At 38.0% G+C, this 19,749-nt stretch overlaps 1 protein-coding gene across 6 annotated transcripts in view; it reads left to right on the forward strand.

Moving 5' to 3' along the window:
* stk3 (serine/threonine kinase 3 (STE20 homolog, yeast)) overlaps nucleotides 1-19,749 on the forward strand; it is a 384,923-nt gene that overhangs the window by 157,431 nt on the left and 207,743 nt on the right. The gene's annotated exons all lie outside the window — the stretch shown is intronic.

Genomic DNA, 19,749 nt, shown 5'->3' on the forward strand with positions numbered 1-19,749 from the left:
AGTTAACAGAGTTAACAGTTAAACAGAACTGAACCAGATTAGTGAACCAGATGAGTTTCCCCTGACAACCGACAATGAATTTGTGGTGAATAAACTTTTAATTCCAGGTGCTTTGTTGAATTCAGATTCCAACATCTGCCATGATGGGATTTGAACCTGGGAACCCCAGAACATTTGTTCAGTTTCTGGTTTAATAGTTTAACCATTGCCTCCCCTCATTCTTTTAAACTCCAGTGAATACCATCATAACCAATCCAGTTTCTCTTCATATGTCAGTTCTGCCACCCCAGGAATCAGATGGCAAATCTTTGTTGCACTCCCTCCATAGCCAGAACATTGGTTCCCAGCTAACGAAACCAAAACTGCACACATTACCAAGTTGCTGTGCAATTGCAGCAAAACACTCCTGTTTTTATATTAAATCCTTTTGCTTTGAAAGCTAACCTACCAAGATGGCATAGAGAGTCCACAGAGGGACATAGACAGGTTAAGTGAATGTGCAGAAACTTGGCAGATGGAAGATACGTTGGAAAATTTGAGTTAATGCTCATTGGTTGGAAGACCTGAGTATTATTTAAATGGCGAAAGAGTGCAGAAAGGTGCTGAAAAAAGGGATTTGGGGAGCCTTGAGTTATACACTGGAAGATGACTGTGGGTTAAATGGAATTCAAGTCCATACTTATGTGAGAGCCTTATTTAATCACACTTTACAAAGTACCCACCTCATAGAATGAGAGAGATAATGGGAACTGCAGATGCTGGAGAATCCGGGATAACAAAGTGTGGAGCTGGATGAACACAGCAGGCCAAGCAGCATCTTAGGAGGACAAAAGCTGACGTTTCGGGCCTAGACCCTTCCTCAGAAAATACCCTTTTCTGATGAAGGGTTTACGCCCGAAACGCCAACTTTTGTGCTCCTAAGATGCTGCTTGGCCTGCTGTGTTCATCCAGCTCCACACTTTGTCACCTCATAGAATATCAACTCCCTGTATTAATATAGTTAAATAAAATGCAATTAAATCGTAATTACTGTATCCATCACATATTCCATAATTTATTAGATCTCAGGAATTCCTTCAGACCATATTTGTAAATTATATTCGTGGTCGAAATCGCTAGTGTCCAAATTCATTAGGTAGTTGGGAGGGCAAATGGACTGTTGGCCGATATTTCAAAGAGAATGGAGTATAAAAATTGGGAAGTCCTGTGAAAAGTATAAAACTGACTAGTCAAACCACACCTAGAAGACTGTGACCAGTTTTGGTCCCCTTATCTAAGGTATACTGGTATTTGAGGCAGTCCAGAGAAGGTTCACCAGATTTGTTCCAGTATGGAGGGATTTTCTTGTGAGGAGAAGATGAGTAGTTTGAGCTTGTACTCATTTGAGTTTAGAAGAATGAGAGACAATGTTATTGAAACAAAGAAGATATTTATGGGGCTTGTCAGGTTAGATTCAGAAAGGTTGTTTCCCAATGTGGGAGGATAAAGGACAAGAGTGTATGATCTCAGAATAAAGAGTTGCCTATTTAAGACACAGATGAGGAGGAAAATTGTCTCTCAGATGTTAGTGAATCTGTGGAATTCTTTACTGCAGAGGTCTGTAGAGCCTGGGTCATTCAGTCTATTAAAAGCTGAGACAAACAGATTTTTAACCAATAAGGGAATTGAGGATTGGGGGTATAGACACAAAAGTGGAGTTGAGGATTATCAGATTAGCTATGATCCCATTGAGTGTGGAGAAGACTCAGTGGGCCGAATAACCTACTTCTGCCTCTTTTTTAAAAAAATCATTCATGGGATGTGGGTGTCACTGGCTAAGCCAGTATTTGTTGCTTATCCCTAATTTCCCAATCGTCAGTTAGGAGTTGCAGTGGGTCAGGAGTCACATGTAGGCCTGACCAAGTAAGGTCAGTAGTTTCCTTCTGTAAAGAACATTAGTGAACCAGATGGTGTTTTTTCAATAGTTGGCAGTTGTTTCATAGTCATCATTATATTCTTCATTCCAGATTCCTATGCTTTGCGTTCTTATAGTTATAATGCCTTATGCACATGTGGAATCATAGAATCCCCACAGTGTAGAAAGAGGTCATTAAGTCTGAGCACCTTTTCCAATGTTGCAGGTGTTGGCCTCCCTTTGAAAAATATTGTGCAGCTTAGATACAATGAATGAATGAGTGAGTTTGGGACTTATGTTTTTGCCGGAGAATGTCTTCATCCACAGATAGGGCCACTAAAACAATATACTGGAAAACTAAATTGACTATTCATTGGAAGCTTTGATGGAGGTTTTCAAAATCGTGAGGGATCTGGACAGAGTAGATTGTTCCCCCATGTAAGAGGATTGAGAATCAGAGGGCACAAATTTAAAATGTTTTGCCAAAGAAGCAAATGTGATATGCGAAAAACTTCATCATAGAGTGAACAGTTAGCATCTGGAATGCATTAACTGGTAGTGTGGTACAGGCATACAGTCAGATTGATACACTCAAGAGGGCATTGAATGATTGTCTCCATTTAAATAATGCTAAGGATTACACAGAACTAGCAAGAGTTTGCTGCTAAGTCAAAATGCTCAGAAAGCAGCGGCAGACATGATGGGCCGAAATTCATATGACACCCATATCCCAGGAATGAATTGCTTCTGCACCATAAAATTCTTCAATTAAATGTAAAATTAGCAGCATATTGTTTTATTAAAGCATGCCGTCACTCCAGTAAGATTACACGGTGTAGGACACTTTCGTCAGACTTTGTCTGCTCCGCCTGTTCTTTTTCTTTTTTAACTCTCTCTTTTCCTCCCCTCTGTGGTTTTCTTCTCCTCTTCTACTTTCTCAAACTCTTGGCTTTGGACACCCGGACCCCGAAATGGGTACAATGGTTGGTGGTCCGGAGCAGGGATGCCAGCAGCCCACAGCTAGTCTTGTCTTCTGTGGAAAGCCCTTGGAGAGAGACTGTAATATTTGTGTTTTTAACTTGCTTATTGTTTTTCTGATACTTGGTTATACTGTGTATAGCTGTACTGTAACCTTTTTTCTTCATTTCTCCTTTCTGTAACTAAGGATTGTACCTAGGTACTCTTTACCATAAATGGTATCATATTTTGGTGACTAATCTGTAACTGAAGAAGCTGTAACTCGATACCTTTGTATTTAAGATGGTGCTGTAAGTTGTGACGTATAATATTTTCACTACACTCATTTGAGTACATATAATAAAGCTAATTCGTACATAATTTTGTTCAATAAAGTGTAAAAGCATGCAATAAAAACTTTATTTTCTCTGTCAATATTCATTATTAGTTACATTATTGAAAAAATAATTCTACTCCTTGTCTATCTCTTATTTTATCTAAGGAAGTGTTGCTTCCCATTTAGAGTTATTGGTCCACTTTCTCATCATCACCACAACTTTACATTTATAGTCAACGTCAGCACTTTTAGAGTGATCATTTCTCCAAATTTTGTATTTCCCAATCCAAAAGTGCTATAGGTTAAGCCTTTTCTGTGTGGTAACAGCTTATTCAAATTATTTGGAGGATGTTCATCACATAGTTCAATGCACCCCACTCTGAAATTGAACCTGTGTCGTAGACTACCATAGCCCTAGGGTTAATAGTTTTGTCACGTGAACCAGTTATCTCGTACATATCACAATTGAGCAATTATCCAAATAATGGTGAAGATAATCAGATCTTACGTCATGTGCCATGAAGGCACATGAAGTAAGTGTAAACTGTATTTGCTCAATACTTCTTTAAATTACAGAAATTTTAAAATTAGGTCTAAAACATTTCATTTATATCAAGAACGACAAATGATACTTATGATTTTATTAATTTATTTCGTACAGCTTTTGGACAAAATATATTTACTAACCAAAGTTACTAACCCAACTTTCAGTTATTTTTCTTCCCAGAGGGCTAAGTGGTATCTGTTGTCATTTTATTAAAAATTGTAAATAAGAATAATAACTGCTGTTAAATTTTTTTTGGGATATACAAAGCAAACAATGTAAAGTTGGTTCACAGATAAGTGTTTTTCTCTTATGATATAAAGAATACTGACAGAGAAATAAGTTGATTGATTACAGATTCTACATTTGTGCTACTGACTTTATGGGGCAAGCAATCTCTTCGGTAAGTCGTTTAGGTATAGCTACTAAGAATTTAATGGTCAGTTTTAATAATGGATTTGAACAGCATTTGCTTCCTTCATTGCTTCAATATTGCATTAGTTAACTGTATTTGAATATGTTCAAATTATTTTTATAATTATGATACGTTGTAGTCTGTGACATAGGACACTGACTGGATTCGTTCAAAAATCCAAACAATTCTACTTTGAGCTGACGTTTACTGGAAGTGTGTTGCATTTTACATTTTTACTGTGGGTTCAAATGAACTTGGATTGATTAAAGGAACAATAGCTTTTTTTATTTTCTGAGAGTTTGAGCATTGAAGACTTCTTGATAGTACTAACTTGATAACCGGGCTAGCTAATGTATTTTTGACAAAGTTGTATTTGGTTTGAAATAGTTGATTCGTGTTTTCATAGGGGAATGTTGCAGAAGAGGCCAGATTTGAAAGAACAGAAGTTTGCTGAAAGAGATGGCAGTGATAGGATTGTGAGAAATTTAAATAGGTGGGAAGGGGTGGTGATTTTTAAAGCAGAGAGTCAGGATAAATGTGTCTTTTTCTGATTGGCAAAGTATAACTAGTGGAGTGCCACAGGTTTTAATCCTTGGTCTTCAACTATTTGGATGCAGGGATAGAGATACTGTAGCCAAATCTGCAAATAATTAAAATAGGTGGGCAAGTAAGTTGCAATAAAGAAGTACATAGATAGATATGAATATATTAAGAGAATGAGTCAAAATTTGGCAGATGGAGCTTAATATGAATAAGTGTGAAGTTATCTATTTTGTTCAGAAGAACAGAACAGCAACTTATTACGTAAATGCAGAGAAATGTTAGAGTTCTTCAGTGCTAAGGGATTGGGTGTCCTCGTACATGAATCACAGAAAGCCCATGCTCAGGTAAAGCATTTGATAAGGAAAGCAAATGGAACTTTGGCATTTTTCGCGAAAGGAATAGTGTAAAAAACATAGATAAGTATTACCACAACATTACAAGACATTAATGAGATTGCACCTGCAGTATTGTGCGCAGTTTTGGTGCCCTTACTTGAAGAGGGATTTAGCTGCATTGGAAGTAGTTCAGAGTAGATTCATGAGTTTGATTCCACAGATGAGGGGTTTTTCTTTTGAAGAGAGATTAAGCAGTTGACTTCATTTGGAGATCTGTACTCATATAAACTTGTATCAGAGATAATGGGAACTGCAGATGCTGAAGAATCCGTGATAACAAAGTGTGGAGTTGGATGAACACAGCAGGCCAAGCAGCATCTTAGCTTTTGTGCTCCTATGATGCTGCTTGGCCTGCTGTGTTCATCCAGCTCCACACTTTGTTATTTCATATAAACTTGCAGTCTGAATGCTTTATGATCCAGGACTGTCTAATTTTCAGTGAGTAGAATTGTATAATCAGTTACTGGTGATTACTCCCATGCTACTACTATGGTGCAACGTGATAGAGAAGGTTCACCAAGGCTTGGGTTGTGGGTAGACAGTGAGCAGTTTAATCTTATACTTGCAAGAAGATGAGAGGAGAACAAATCGAGGTATATAAGAACTAAAGGGAATTGACAATGCAGATGTAGAGATGATGTTTCCTCTAGTAAAACAATCTAGAATCAAAAGTTTAGAGTAAGGTCTAGTAGATTTAAAACAGACGTGAGGAACAGTTATAGCTAGTTCTCTATAACGCATTCTTATGTGACCTCACGTAATAGAAAATTGCCATAGAAATTGCATTAAAGGGAAATCACAAAAAAAAATCACTATACCTGTCCAGCAGAAAGTTTGCGTTATGCAAACAGAGTCCACTATTCATCAATCGCATTACAGCCAATTCGCATTAATGAAACGCACGTTACAGCAGAACTGCCAGTAATTATCTAAAGGTTGCCAATCTGTTGAATTTCCTACCTCAGTGTGCGGTGACTGTTGGGACACTGAGCAAATTTAAGGAGCAGATAGACAGTTTTGATTAGTATTGGATTGAAGGTGAAATAACTTCACAAACGGCAATATCGGGTCACTTAGTCTCCCCTTATTTACATGTGGAGAGTCTTGATGTGGAGAGCAATGATCCACCTCTCTCTGAGCCAGCTCTCAGAATGAGCAGAAGCTCTAACACTCCTGCTTATGTCTGTCAGTCAGAGCTCCCTGATTGGACTGGACTAACTGCCCCATTCAGGGAACTTGTATTCTGTGAGCTCCCCATGGCTAGCTTCCTTACAATCACTACAAAAGCATTATGGACAGTGGGCAGGAAAGTGGAATTGGGACTGGGATGAGATCAGCTGTGATTGTATTGAATGGCCCAGTGGGCTCAAGGGACAGAATTGCCAACTCAGACTGAATTGCCTACCGATACTCCTAGTACTCACGTTCTTACTTGACAAAAGGATGAGAATAATGAATTGGAGGTGTTGTGGAACTTAAAAACGATTGGTGAATGATATTGAGTGTAGGATACAATTTGTGTACTGGAGGTTTGGATGAGCAGTAGTTTATTGGGTGAAGAATGAAAGGTTAGCCTGGAGAATATTGAAATAGTTGAATATTAAGGTGACAAAGTAATGCGTGAGGGTTTCAGCAACAGGCTTACTGAGGAAGGAGCAACCATGGTAGTGTTGTTCAGCTGGAAGCAGGCAGTCTGTTAGGGAGTGTGAATGAAATCAGAAACTAAACTCATGTTGAGTACAAGAGCAAGACGTAAAATTAGATGCAGCCTGAAATGCTCTCTGTTGAGTTTGTTAGAAACAATTGGAAACAAAAACAGAAATTGCTGGAAAAGCTCAGCGGGTCTGGCAGTATATGTGGAGAGAAATCAGAGTTAACGTCTTGGGCCCAATGACCCTTCCTCCTTGGAGTTCTGAGGTAAGGTCACTGAACCCAAAATGTTAACTCTGAGTGAGCCATTGATAAGATTGGAGTGGTGGTGCAATTGTGAAAAATGCATGTGAACAAGTCCAGATCACTGTTCTTGGGTTTGGAGAGGCTTCTGGGAAAAGATTTTAGGGATTAGAACATGGCGGAGCATTGCGAAAATGTGTTACATGGGAATAATGAACCAGTCATAGGTGAGTGTTACATTGTTGAGTATAATTTTATATCACCAGGTCTGTTCAGCTCTGGAGCCGAAATTTTCCCGACTGCCATTGAAAGTGTTAGATGTGAAATTGGCTAATATGGTTATAGATCAGTTTCTAATGAGCCTAATTCTGGAATTAAAAATGTCTGTATCCTGATACTAATTATTTTTTAAATTTCTTCATTGGATATGTTGTTGACTAGGGCAGGATTGATTGCGCACTCCTCATCCTTAATTGCCTTGGAGAGGATGATGGTAAACAGCTTGTTTGAATTACAGCATTTTTTTGGGTGTAGTGATATACGCAGTAATATTGAGAAGGGTGTTCCAGAATTTTGACCTAACAATAGTGGAGGTATCCCAGTTGCAAGTCTGCATGCTGTGTGTCTTGGAGAGAACTTGCAAGGGCTGGTTATACCATCCAACTGCTGCCATTGTCTTCCTAGGTGGTCTGTGAAGTGCTATTGAAGGAGTCTTAGTGGGTTACTGCAATGCATTCTGTAGGTGATACTGTTGCTGCTGTGCATCAATATTGAAGGTGGTGAATGGGTGCCATTCAAATGGTTCACTTTGTCCTGAATGGTGTCAGGTTTCCTTTATGATAATAGACCTGCAAGTATCCAGGAACTTGGAGAGTATTCCATCACACTGTTGACTTGTGTTATTTGGAAGGAGGTGAGTTACTCGCAATAGAATTCCCAGTGTTGACCGAGCCATGGTTGTTGATGATGGAAGATTCAGTGCTGGTAATGCCATTGAAAATCAAGGGGCGAGAGACTCTTTTTGTTGAAAAAGGTCATTGTTTGGCACTTGTGTGAAGTGAATGTTACATGCTATTTATTCATCCTGGATGTTGTTCAGATCTTGTTTCCTATGGAAAAGCCCTGACAATCTGACAGGTTCGGCATGGTGGCTCAGTGGTTAGCATTGCTGCCTCACAATGCCGGGGACCTGGGTTCAATTTCACCCTGGGATGACTTTCTGTGTGGATTTTGCACTTCTCTCTATGTCTGCATGGGTTTTCTCCATATGATCTGGTTTCTTTCCACAGTCCAAAGATGTGCAGGTTAGGTGGACTGGCCATACTAAATTGCCCAAAGTGTCCAGGGATGTGCAAGCTGGGTAGATTAGCCATGGGAAATGCAGGGCTACAGGGATAGGGTAGGGGTGCGGGTCTGAGTGGGATACTCTTCGGAGAATTGGTGCGGACTCGATGGGCCAAATGGACTGCTTCCACACTGTAGATATTCTATGATTCTAAATCTTTTCAGTTTAAGAATTTATAAGCAAACATGCAAGACACAATGGTTAAACCATATACTAACCTTCTAAGATTACACTAAATTATACATTTACTTTGTATAGCATAAAATATTGATAGGTGCCGAGGATGGGAAAATACAAGATAGCAAGTTCATAACAATTGTCAAGTAGTACAGTGTGTTCCAGCTGAGTCTAGTTAGTTGATGGATTTCTTTGAGCCATTTTGACCTACTAGGTAGTTGACAGACCTGTATTAATAATATATATGTTTCATCAACTACTGTCATCTGGTCTATGTTATTAAGAACAAACTGAGTGTCCTGTATTGAATTAGCTGAATTGTAACACAAACAGAACTCTGCATAGTTCTGGTCTTAATGCAGGAAAGAGAGTGGATTGGACAGATTGTTCTGTTTGATAAGCTGAAACTGAAGATGTAGGAAAATGGTCCCGGTGCATAATTTGTACTTCCTCTTATTTTGTTCTTTAGAGATTTCTTGCCATCTCTAATGAACATCACCATGAACTATGTTCTAATGAATTTGTGCCCTCTTGTAAGTTCTTTTGTTTGCTTTGTATATCAAAGAATCTGATTCTGCTTTTGGCTTGAACTTAGTTGCTTCAGGAACTGATACTGGAAGGTGGATGCTGCAAGTTTGGCCCACCTCGTCATTTATGTGCAATATATATTTTTTAATGCCATGTTAGAGGCTATTTTGTTGACTTTGGATTGTCCGTGTTTATTGCTGTTTGTTAAAGAGGGAATATCTGTGATGAAAGCTTACAAAGCAATACAGGGAACGACTGCTTCAACTTCAGTTAGGACGTGAATACTGTAGTTGACTATTAGAGCTTGAACAATTTGGTTTTAAAACTGAACTATTGTTTAAATTTCATTTTATAATTGTATAGCTAATGTAATACTTCATTCTGCAGACTTTTCTATGTGCTGCAGGAAACTACTAAGCAAAGTTTGAAGAATTTGATTCTTCATCTCAAGAAGGTTAATTAAATTTTCAATTGTTGCAGACAACAATGGTTGAATGAAACAATATTAATAATAATCCTGCTTCTAATGCAACAATTTCTTGGAGTGTTAAATGGTGGGTGTTGTCAATGGCACTCTGAATTCATGTTTATCAGAAACAAGTGCTGTACCTATTCAGATTTGCGCAATAAGAGCTTGTAGTAAATAAAGTACCTTGGGTGACACATTCCAGTATTCAGGAACTACATTACCCTGAGCAAAACAAATAGGTGTAGTAGTTACAGAAAAGATGGTACAACATTGAAGTTAGGAGATGGTGGCATCTGTGAGGTTACACAGATCTTCCCTTTTTAAGTCCTGTATTAATACATGATTGTTACAAATCCATAAAAATAAAGAATGAAAAGATCAATACTGTTTACTGCAATACTCAAGTTCTGTCTACCAAACAGTTGTGTATTTTTAAATAATGAAGCCTGTCCAACTGATTTACAATAAATTGTACTTCATGAAAACAGTTGTGGATAACAAGTTGGTTGAATTCAGCAAATCTCATTTGGGGCAGACATTTTTTGTGTAATAATGCTGTAGATATAGGTTGGACACAAACAAAGATTCTGGTTACGTGCTTGGCTCTCCAATGACTTTGTGCTGGATCATTTGGAGACTTGTTTTCGTTCGTGGCAGAAGCCTGAATAGGCCGGTTAATTTCTATCTGTTTGGAGATTTAAGATGCCTTAATTAATTTAAGCTAGTTTGGCAGGGGGATGAGAACCGAAGCAAGGGATCAGATAATGAGGTAGCTGGTGTACAAGCAGATACAGCATGCAGAGTGACTGTGCGAAAGGATAAACAGTTGATAGGGCAAAGTTGCAATCAGTGCGACGGCCTGAAGTGTGTCTATTTTAAAGCAAAAAGTGTCAGGAAAATGAGTGACAAACCTTGAGCATGAATCAATACTTGGAGCTACGATGTTGCGGCCATTTCGGAGAGTTGGATAAGACGGGGCAAGATTGGTTGTTGGATGTTCCGGGATTCAGATATTACAAAAGAAGTAAGGAGGGAGGTGAAAGAGGTGGGGGAGTGGCATTGTTAATTAGGGATGGTATCACAGCTACGGAAAGGGGATCGTCGAGGACAGTTTGTCTACTGAATCAGTATGGATGGAAGTCAGAAACAGGAATGGAGCAGTACCTTTATTGGGAGTTTTCTGTAGACCCCCCCAATAGCAACACAGACACTGAGGAACAGATTGGGAGACAGATTTTGGAAAGGTGTAGAAGTAATAGGGTTGTTTTCATGGGTGACTTCAGCTTCCTTAATATAGTGGGGGGAACTTGTGCCTGGAGCTGGAGGAGGTGGGTTGGACCTTAATGAATACTTTGCTTCAGTATTCACCAGGGACCTTGTAGTTTGTGAGGACAACGTGAAACAGGCTGATATGCTCGAACAGGTTGATGTCAGGAAAGAGGATGTGCTAGACATTTTGAAAAATGTGAGAATAGATAAGTCCCTGGCCCAGATAGGATATACCCAGGGTACCATGGGAAGCAAGGGAAGAAATCACTGTGCCTTTGGTGATGATCTGTGTATCCTCACTGACCACTGGAGTAGTATCAGATGATTGGAGGTTGGCAAATGTTATTCCCTTGTTCAAGAATGGAAAAAGGGAAAATCCTGGGAATTACAGACCATTCAGCCTTACTTTTGTGGTGAGCAATTTATTGGAGAAGACTCTGAGAGATAGTCTTTATGATTATTGGAAAAGCACAGTTTGATTAGAAATAGCATGGCTTGGTGAGGGGCACGTCATGTGTCACAAGCCTTATTGAATTCCTTCAAGATGTGAGAAAACACATTGATGAAGGTAGAGCAGTAGATGTGGTGTATATGGATTTTAGTAAGGCATTTGAGAAGGTTCCCCTTGATAGACCCATTCAGAAAGTAAGGAGGCATGGGAACCAGGGAAATTTGGCTGTCTGGATGTAGAATTGGCTGTCCAATAGAAGACAGAGGGAGGTAGTAGATGGTAAGTATTCAGTTTGGAGCTCAGTGACCAGTTGTGTTCTGCAGGGATCTGTGTGGGATCCCTGCTCTTTGTGATCTTTATAAATGACTTCGATGAGGAAGTGGAAGGGTGGGATAGTAAGTTTGCCGATGACACAAAGGTTGATGGAGTTATGGATACTGTGGGGGGCTGTTGTAGGTTGCAACAGGACATTGACAGGATACAGAGCTGGGCAAAGAAGTGGCAGATGGAATTCAACCTGGAAAAGTGTGAAGTGATTCATTTTGGAAGGTTGAATTTGAATGCAGAATACAGGGCCATGCATTTAATTCCTTGACTATATTTGCCCTGTGTAGTCCACCCATGGTTCCGATATTAATCCAGAGATAATTTGCTTGAAGTTACTACTGTTTAATTTTCTTCTCATTGTTCAAATGATTTGAGCAGAACATCCTTTATAGTCATTTCAATATGTTTAGTACTAAAGGAGACATTGAAAATTGATCCTTTCCATTCCAGGTTTCTCTCTACTCCTGAGGAGATGTCCTTAACACTGTGACCACCACAGCCTTCAGACACATGCCCATGAATGCAGAGAACAATATCTATGCCCCTTAATACTCTTCCCTGCCACGAGTAGGTTTTGATTTTTTTCCCAGCTTGAATATCTCCTCATACTGCAGTGCCAAGGTCAGTTTGTTTATCCTCCCTGCATTACCTATTCTGATGCACAGTTTGCAAGAACTTTTGACTTGTGGATAATTATAGGGGCTCCTTAAATGAAACAACCTGGCTCCCATATCTTCCTCACCTGCAGTCACACTTTCATGTCCCAGTTCACAGACCAAATTTAGGGATGTGACCTCCTTGAGCAAAGTGACCAGGCTTCCTTTCCCTTCCCTAATATTGTGCAATGTCTGCCGCTCGGACTCCAGCTCCGAAACTCAAACGTGTATTTCCTTGAGCCGGGAATCTGTACAAAGTTCTAAGGTGCATTGACAAGAGAAACGTTTTCCCTTCATAGTGGTCAGTTAGCCAGACGCTATATATCTAGGTAAGAGGCAAAAGAAGAAGAGGGGATTTAAGGTAACTTTTTTTGCACTAGGGATATAAGGTATCTTTTCCATGTGAAAAAGTAGTAGAGGCAGCAACAATCACAGCATTTAGGAAGTATTTTGATGATCACATAAAGTGCCATTGCATACAAGGCTGCAGGCCAAGTGCTGAAAAATCGGACTAGAGGTATGTTCTTGTTGATAGGCACCATGGTCCAAAGAGCCTACTTTCATGCTGTAAAACTCCAACCCAAATATGCTATTTTGAGTCTTTCCTCCGAATTGCTCAGTGAGGTAGGCCATTCTATCATGATGGTGGCTTCATCAACAGACGCAAATAGTTGTACTTGTCTGGCAATGATCAATCTGTTTCCAGCATTCAGTTGTAATTAAGTGCCTTGATAAGATGAAATTTTCTTTTTCTGAAATGTCGAGCAGCATGGTTTCACACTTGTTTCTGTAGAGATCTTAAGCAGTGTATCCTGAACCGTGATTATATAACAAAAGCATAATTTATTTCTGTGCTAGTGGATTAATATGTACCAGATGGTTAGCAATTAGAGTTAACAAGGAGTTTAAGATTTCAGTTTAAGTGCTAATCTTTTGAAATAATTCAAGTGATGCTGAGGCAAATCAAAAGATGACTGCTGGGGCAGTCTGTGATAATGAATTATACCTTTCTTTTTCATTCTAAATCCCTGCTTCCTAAATTATTTTCCAATGTGACCCAGTTTTATAGTTGAAAATTAATGTGACCACAACCACCAACAAAAGAACAGCTTCAATAACGCAGCAGAGCAACATTTAGTGTATAGTTATTAAAATTTGCATATATTTGATTAACATGTAGTATAGTATGTGAATGTGTTTTGTAAACACTTTAATATTTTATGCACATTTCATTCCATAAATTTATCTGAGTTTTTTTGCTCATGAATTTTCACTAGAAAACAGTAGACACTATTGAATTTATCATTACTGATCAATAGCAAGATCACCAAGATTTCCTAATGGTTGTTTTGACATCATTGATTTTAATGTGAGATTAGTAAAAACAAAGTTTCAATTTTCCCTCTTGAGAAATTCAAATGATAGAAAATAATGCTTATTTTCTCAGAGATTGCAGTTTTGCTGTGGATCTAATGTTAGTTTGAAATAACTGCATTTCATTCACGATGTAAGCAATTTATCTCAATGTAAGCCAAGTTTCTCCCAACCTGGGGTTTGGCATTGTGAGGATCATAGACTGCTTCTGAATGAGCATTGAACATAATGCACAACTTTTAGTGACATATAGGTTTCAAATAAGTTCTATATTTCCAACATATGATGGTTGTGCCATCACTGCTGGTGCTATTAGCTGCTTCAAGGACGCTGACGTTAGTATGCCTGCCCTCCCCAGTGATGCAGAGGATCCTTCTGAAACAGTATTGATTGTACTGCTTAACAATCTTGTAGTCTGACTCTAATAAGTAGGCTAAGTTTTGGAGCCATATAGAAGAGTTTGAAAGATAACTGCCTTATTACAAAGAATCTTATGAACATGGGTGTCGTTGAAGACTCCCATCCTTGTGAATTGGAAGATGCTTGGAGATTGGATACAATGCTGAATCATTGCATTTTTTCAAACTCAGATGAGAGGTAGTTTCCCAGGTAAGGGAAATGTTCCATGTTTGGGAGGATTTCTCCATTTATCTTAATAGAGAGATGGACCCGAATTTCACCTGGGATGATTTGGTAAAGGATTTGAGTCTTCTTGAAATTGAAGCTGAGGCCAATATTTTGGTATGCTTCAGTGAAGAAATTAAGCAAGGGTCAAAGATTCTCTTCTGGGAGAGCAGTGATGACATTTTCGTCCACACACTGACATTCCACGAGTGCGGTTGGTGTCATTTTCTTGAATTTTAGTCAGTTTCGGGTGAAGTTTTTCCTCCTCTCTGAAGACCATGTCCACACCACTGGAAACCTAATTTTTGACAAGGTGAAGAATAGTGGCAATAAAGATGGAGAAGAGGGTGGGTGGCGATGACACATCCCTGCTTGACTCATGCCTGAACCTCAAAGAATTCTGTCACACTACTGTTGTTGAGGACTATCACTGACAACATGTCGTGGCAGAGACATTGTTAGGTTATTACATTAAAATAAATTGAGCAAATACTGCAGTTTTAAGTCAGTCCTCATTCTGAAGCAAAGCAATACATCTTCATATTGAGCAGTAAAATAAGTCACATCATATTACCTCTTTGCTGCTGATGAATACTTAAAATAAACTGTTAATTATCTCAAACAACAGCTGCAAGTGATTTATCTGCCTGTGTCGACATTTTCCTTCAATGTCTAAATATTGTAAGAAGTATTCCTCAGGTGTTGCAATTTTGCATTTATTTTGGTCAATAAATAATGAGCAAATGTTTGCTGGAGGATTTTTTAGAAGGACAATTAGGCTTCAACTAACTTTTAAAATTAAATGACAACTGGCTCTGTGAAACCTTCTTTTCTTTTGGCTCAGTTTGCATTTAGCTGACCAGTTTTGCTGTTTGGAATTTTTTTTTAAAGTTGTGGAGTAAGCCTACTGAAGGGCTTGGATGAAAACTGCTTATTTATTGATTTTGCTTTTGGCATATCCATTATATAGGAAAATTTTAAGAGACTTTGGTTAACATTTCATCTGAAGATGTTTTGTCTGTCACTGGACCAATCAGCAGATCAGTTGGAATAAGGTTTTGCTTCAGTACATTGGTGATCAATGTCAATTAATGCAAACAGGCAAACATGGTTATCTTCAATTTTCATTATGCTTCACACCATTCAATGACCTGATCCTGTATAGTAAAATGCATATTTTACAAATGACAAATGTTGGGAACTGAATGTGTTTTTACATGGAAATTTCATAGTCAAAAGATGGCTTGCCCACATTCAGTGATTTCATGCTATGGCTAAACTCCACTCTGATTATTTAGCATAGACATGTGACAAACCTAATGAGTTTGGCTAATCTGGTGTTACCAGTTGGGAACTTCCGTTTATCTGTAATATCATTCTGTTCGATGTTGTATTTTGCCAACAAGCTTGGCTGACAACTTCAGCACAGCTGGAGTTTTGGGGCTGCCCAAATTTGACACATTGAAATTTCACCGTATGCTGTGACAGACCTCAAAAACCTTCCACAGCTCGCATTGCTAAAAACCTCTAAAATGAATTTTCTGCTAAATTTTAAATCTACATTCTAAAATTTTAGTTAGTTCCTGGAACAGGTAGCCATTCTGGTTAGTATTCCTGTGGGTCAACTGACTGGTATTATTTTGATGAAATATATTTCTGTATTTTGAATATGCTGTGAACTAGCATGTTTTGTATAGTTACGATGATGAACTTTGATGACCATGATTATTTAATGTAAATTATTCCGTACTTTTAAGAATTTGAAAAGAAGTGAACCTTGTATTTTTATAGATTATTTAAACAAATAACATTATTGAATTTTTTAATGCATGTTGTAAAATTCTTGTAAAATGACTATAAAACAATATAGAGTCTTGTAAATCTGTAACATTGTCCTGTTTTGAATTATAGTTGTATGGGATTGTTAATTTTATTGCATTTCAGTAGTGCATGAGGTTGAATTCCTTTTTCGGTCCATTAGCAGTACCTGTTCTTTCTGACCTGAGGTAACAGTTTTATTACATATATGTTTTAAAGCTAGAGATCATAAAACAGTTGTTCCAAAGAGGAAAAAAAATTCATATAATAACTTTCTATGGCCTTCAACTTCAGCACCCTGCTACTGATATTGATTGGCTGAATTTCCAGATTTCTTGTTTTATGGTCACGGTAGTTAACAGACATTGTTACCATAATTTTACTGAATTGCTGCTGAAATATATCAACAAACCAGCTTGTCTGATGTGTTGTAGATTTCTTTTATTGGTGTACTTTATAGTATGTTTCTCTGTCATTTGGCCATCATTTGCCTGCTTAAGAAATTTAACGTTTCCAGTGTTATGACTTTTAAACATAAATTTTATGGCAATAGACTGGTTCATGTGTCTCCTGTTTAATCCATCTATAGAGTGGAGTAACTGAGCACCTGGAGATGTATGATCTGATAAAAGTGTAGACTTGTGAAGGGAAGCTCATCTCTGACGAATAAGAATAGGGAGAAGGGGTACCTACTGCAATGAGCATGATGTAATCCATGCTGTTCCTAGATATTTATACTCAGACTAATTTTTCACCATGTATATATGAGTTACTGAAATAAGAGAACTAAGTTCTATATTCAAGGTTATAACTATAACTGTATTCAGGCATTCGGCTGTATAGGTAAGAGCAAAAAGTTACTGATGTTCATTATGTGTAAACATGAAAAATGGATCCAAGAAAGATGAACCGTAAAATTTTCTTTATAGTGAAAATCTGTGAGGATTGTAGAAAAGCAGAAGGTTCTGTTTGCCTATGTGCACAAATCACTACCATTAGCTCTGCAAACTGTAATTGAGAATTGAATGTTAACCCTTCCTGAGGGTAGTTTGAATATGAAAGTGATCAACCACAATGACCAACTTTTGATTCTAAATAAATCTGTAATTAGTTACAGATATATCCACAGAAAATAATAATAAATCCTGTTGAATATCTTTCACGTTCATAGCATTTAGTTGGAAGAAGTCTAAATCCAAAACTGAATGTTTGATAAGAAGGCTGATTGATGAGGGAAGTATTAGAGAGGAGAGTTAGAGTTGCACAAAGTCAGCCTACATGTGGCACTAATGTTTGCAGATCATGTTGCCAAGCAGCCTTTCAAAGGAGAAAACAAGGGTTGAATTTTGAAGAACTCTCAAAGTGAGTTTAGAAGGATGAGAGGGGATCTGATTGAGATGTGTAAGATTATTAAGGGATTGGACACTGTGGAGGCAGGAAGCATGTTTCCGCTGATGGGTGAGTCCAGAACCAGAGGACACAGTTTAAAAATAAGGGGTAGGCCATTTAGAACAGAGTTGAGGAAAAACTTCTTCACCCAGAGAGTGGTGGATATATGGAATGCTCTTCCCCAGAAGGCAGTGGAGGCCAACTCTCTGGATACTTTCAAGAAAGAGATGGATAGAGCTCTTAAAGATAGTGGAATCAAGGGTTATGGGGATAAGGCAGGAACAGGATACTGATTGTGGATGATCAGCCATGATCATAATGAATGGTGGTGCTGGCTCAAAGGGCCGAATGGCCTACTCTAGCACCTATTGTCTATTGTCTATTGACCACTCAGGAGTGCCAGGCAAAGCTTTTTTTAGAGATGCAGTGGCTGCGTTTGGAGAGGTGGGAATGGTTCCAGTTACAGGTGGTTCCATCAAGCTGGATGATGGGTATTGTATTAAATTTCAGACAAGATCAGGAAGTAGTAATTCAGGTGCACCAAGCTTCGTCTTCATTGTGGACAAGCTGTTTAGATGAGGGAAATCTTTGATAACAACAAAAAATGCTGGAGAAACTCAGTATGTCTGTCAGCATCTGTGGAGCGAGAAATAGAATTAACATTTTGAATCCAAAGAGGAACAAAGAAGCACTATTGGACTCTAAACATTAACATCGTGTAGAGCTGGATGAACACAGCAGGCCAACAGCATCAGAGGAACAGGAAAGCTGATGTTTCAGGCCTGGACCCTTCTTCAGAAATGGGTAAGGGGAAGGGGATTCTGAAATAAATATGGAGAGAGGAGAAGGTGAATAAATAAACATTGTTTTTCCTTCCACAAATGTTGCCACTCCACTGAGTTTCTCCAGCATTTCCTGTTTTTATTTCATATTATTTTGCTTGTATTAAAGAAATCTTGGATTTCTATTACAAAAGTGAACTAATAATTGAGATATGCATTTATTGGAATTACGGTACTTCTACAATTTCTGGTGTGTCACATGTTATTTCCAGTAATGTTCAAAGGTTTGTCAGTCCAAAGATAGGAGTTTATTGTCGTTAATAGGTAAACAAAATCAGTAATTAAGTTACTAGCAACTGCTGTAGTCATTAAAAAGTTGCTACCAGTATTTAGAGCAGACCACCAATCACTCTTATGAGGAAAATGGTTAGATAGATATTTCTTTCAGTATTTTGCTCATTCACTTTAGATATGAAATTGTTTACAAATTGGAAGTTTAAAAACTTTTTTTAGCAATTTACGTGGAAACTATCCTTAAATACCAATTAACTTTTTGTTGAAAATGCTTTATTTATTGAAAAAATACTTTGCACACAATGCAGACAGGACATGCGCTTACATGATTTGATGATGGGTTGGTGAGTTTTCTTAGTTTTGTATTTTAAATGATTCAGGTACAGGTTAATATTTGCAATGTATCATTTGTGATAGTTTTAAGATCAAGATGAAAATCTCTGAGGACTGAAGCATGCAATTTTGTTTTGCCTAAATGACATATCTCCTTTAGGGATGTGATAACCTACCAAGACAAAGTAAACCTTGATACCTTCAAGGTTCGAGTCTCCCTTAGTCATCATGTCTCCACCTCCCTTTTTCTTTATGACTCTCCTTAAAACCTACTTCTGATCAAGCAGTTAGTCACCTATTACATCCTTTGCTTCAGTGGAATACTTATTTCTGCATTAAAATGGATATGTGAAATTGAAGGCTGTGAAAGGACAATTTCTGACTCAAAAGTTTCTTCTGAAGTAAAAAAGTTTATCTGCTAGTTTCTGGCATGAATTCTATTTGAAGTGTGTAGAGTCACTTGTCAAAATATATCAATAAAATGCGAGTGGCAATCCTTTTCACACTGTCTCATCTCATTGTTTGTTGCTGCTTTGTTCTGTACTTAGAGTGCTGTCTGCATGCAGAAAAACTTACTATTTTCATTGACATGTAAAGAAAGTCCAATTTCAATAATATCATCCAATTAAACAGATCCATCTTGCTTGGTGTTTTTATGTTACCTTGCTTTTCAGCCTGCTGTAGCAGATCAATTACAAAAGGCTATCAACAATCTTTCCAAATTACTTGCTACAATCAGCCAAAGGAAACATTCATTAAGAAACTTGTTTTTTTTATCGTACAAATGAAAGATAAATAATTGCAATGCATTGTATATATTATCTAACCAGTTTGAAAAGCTACTCACAATTTCTACTTTGTTTTATTCCTTCTATTTATTTTTAATCCTATTTTGCTGCATCCTAATTGCATGCCCCATGATTTTTCCGGTTGCA

The sequence above is a fragment of the Stegostoma tigrinum genome, chromosome 5 (genome assembly GCF_030684315.1).
Source record: "Stegostoma tigrinum isolate sSteTig4 chromosome 5, sSteTig4.hap1, whole genome shotgun sequence".
Classification (NCBI taxonomy): domain Eukaryota; kingdom Metazoa; phylum Chordata; class Chondrichthyes; order Orectolobiformes; family Stegostomatidae; genus Stegostoma; species Stegostoma tigrinum.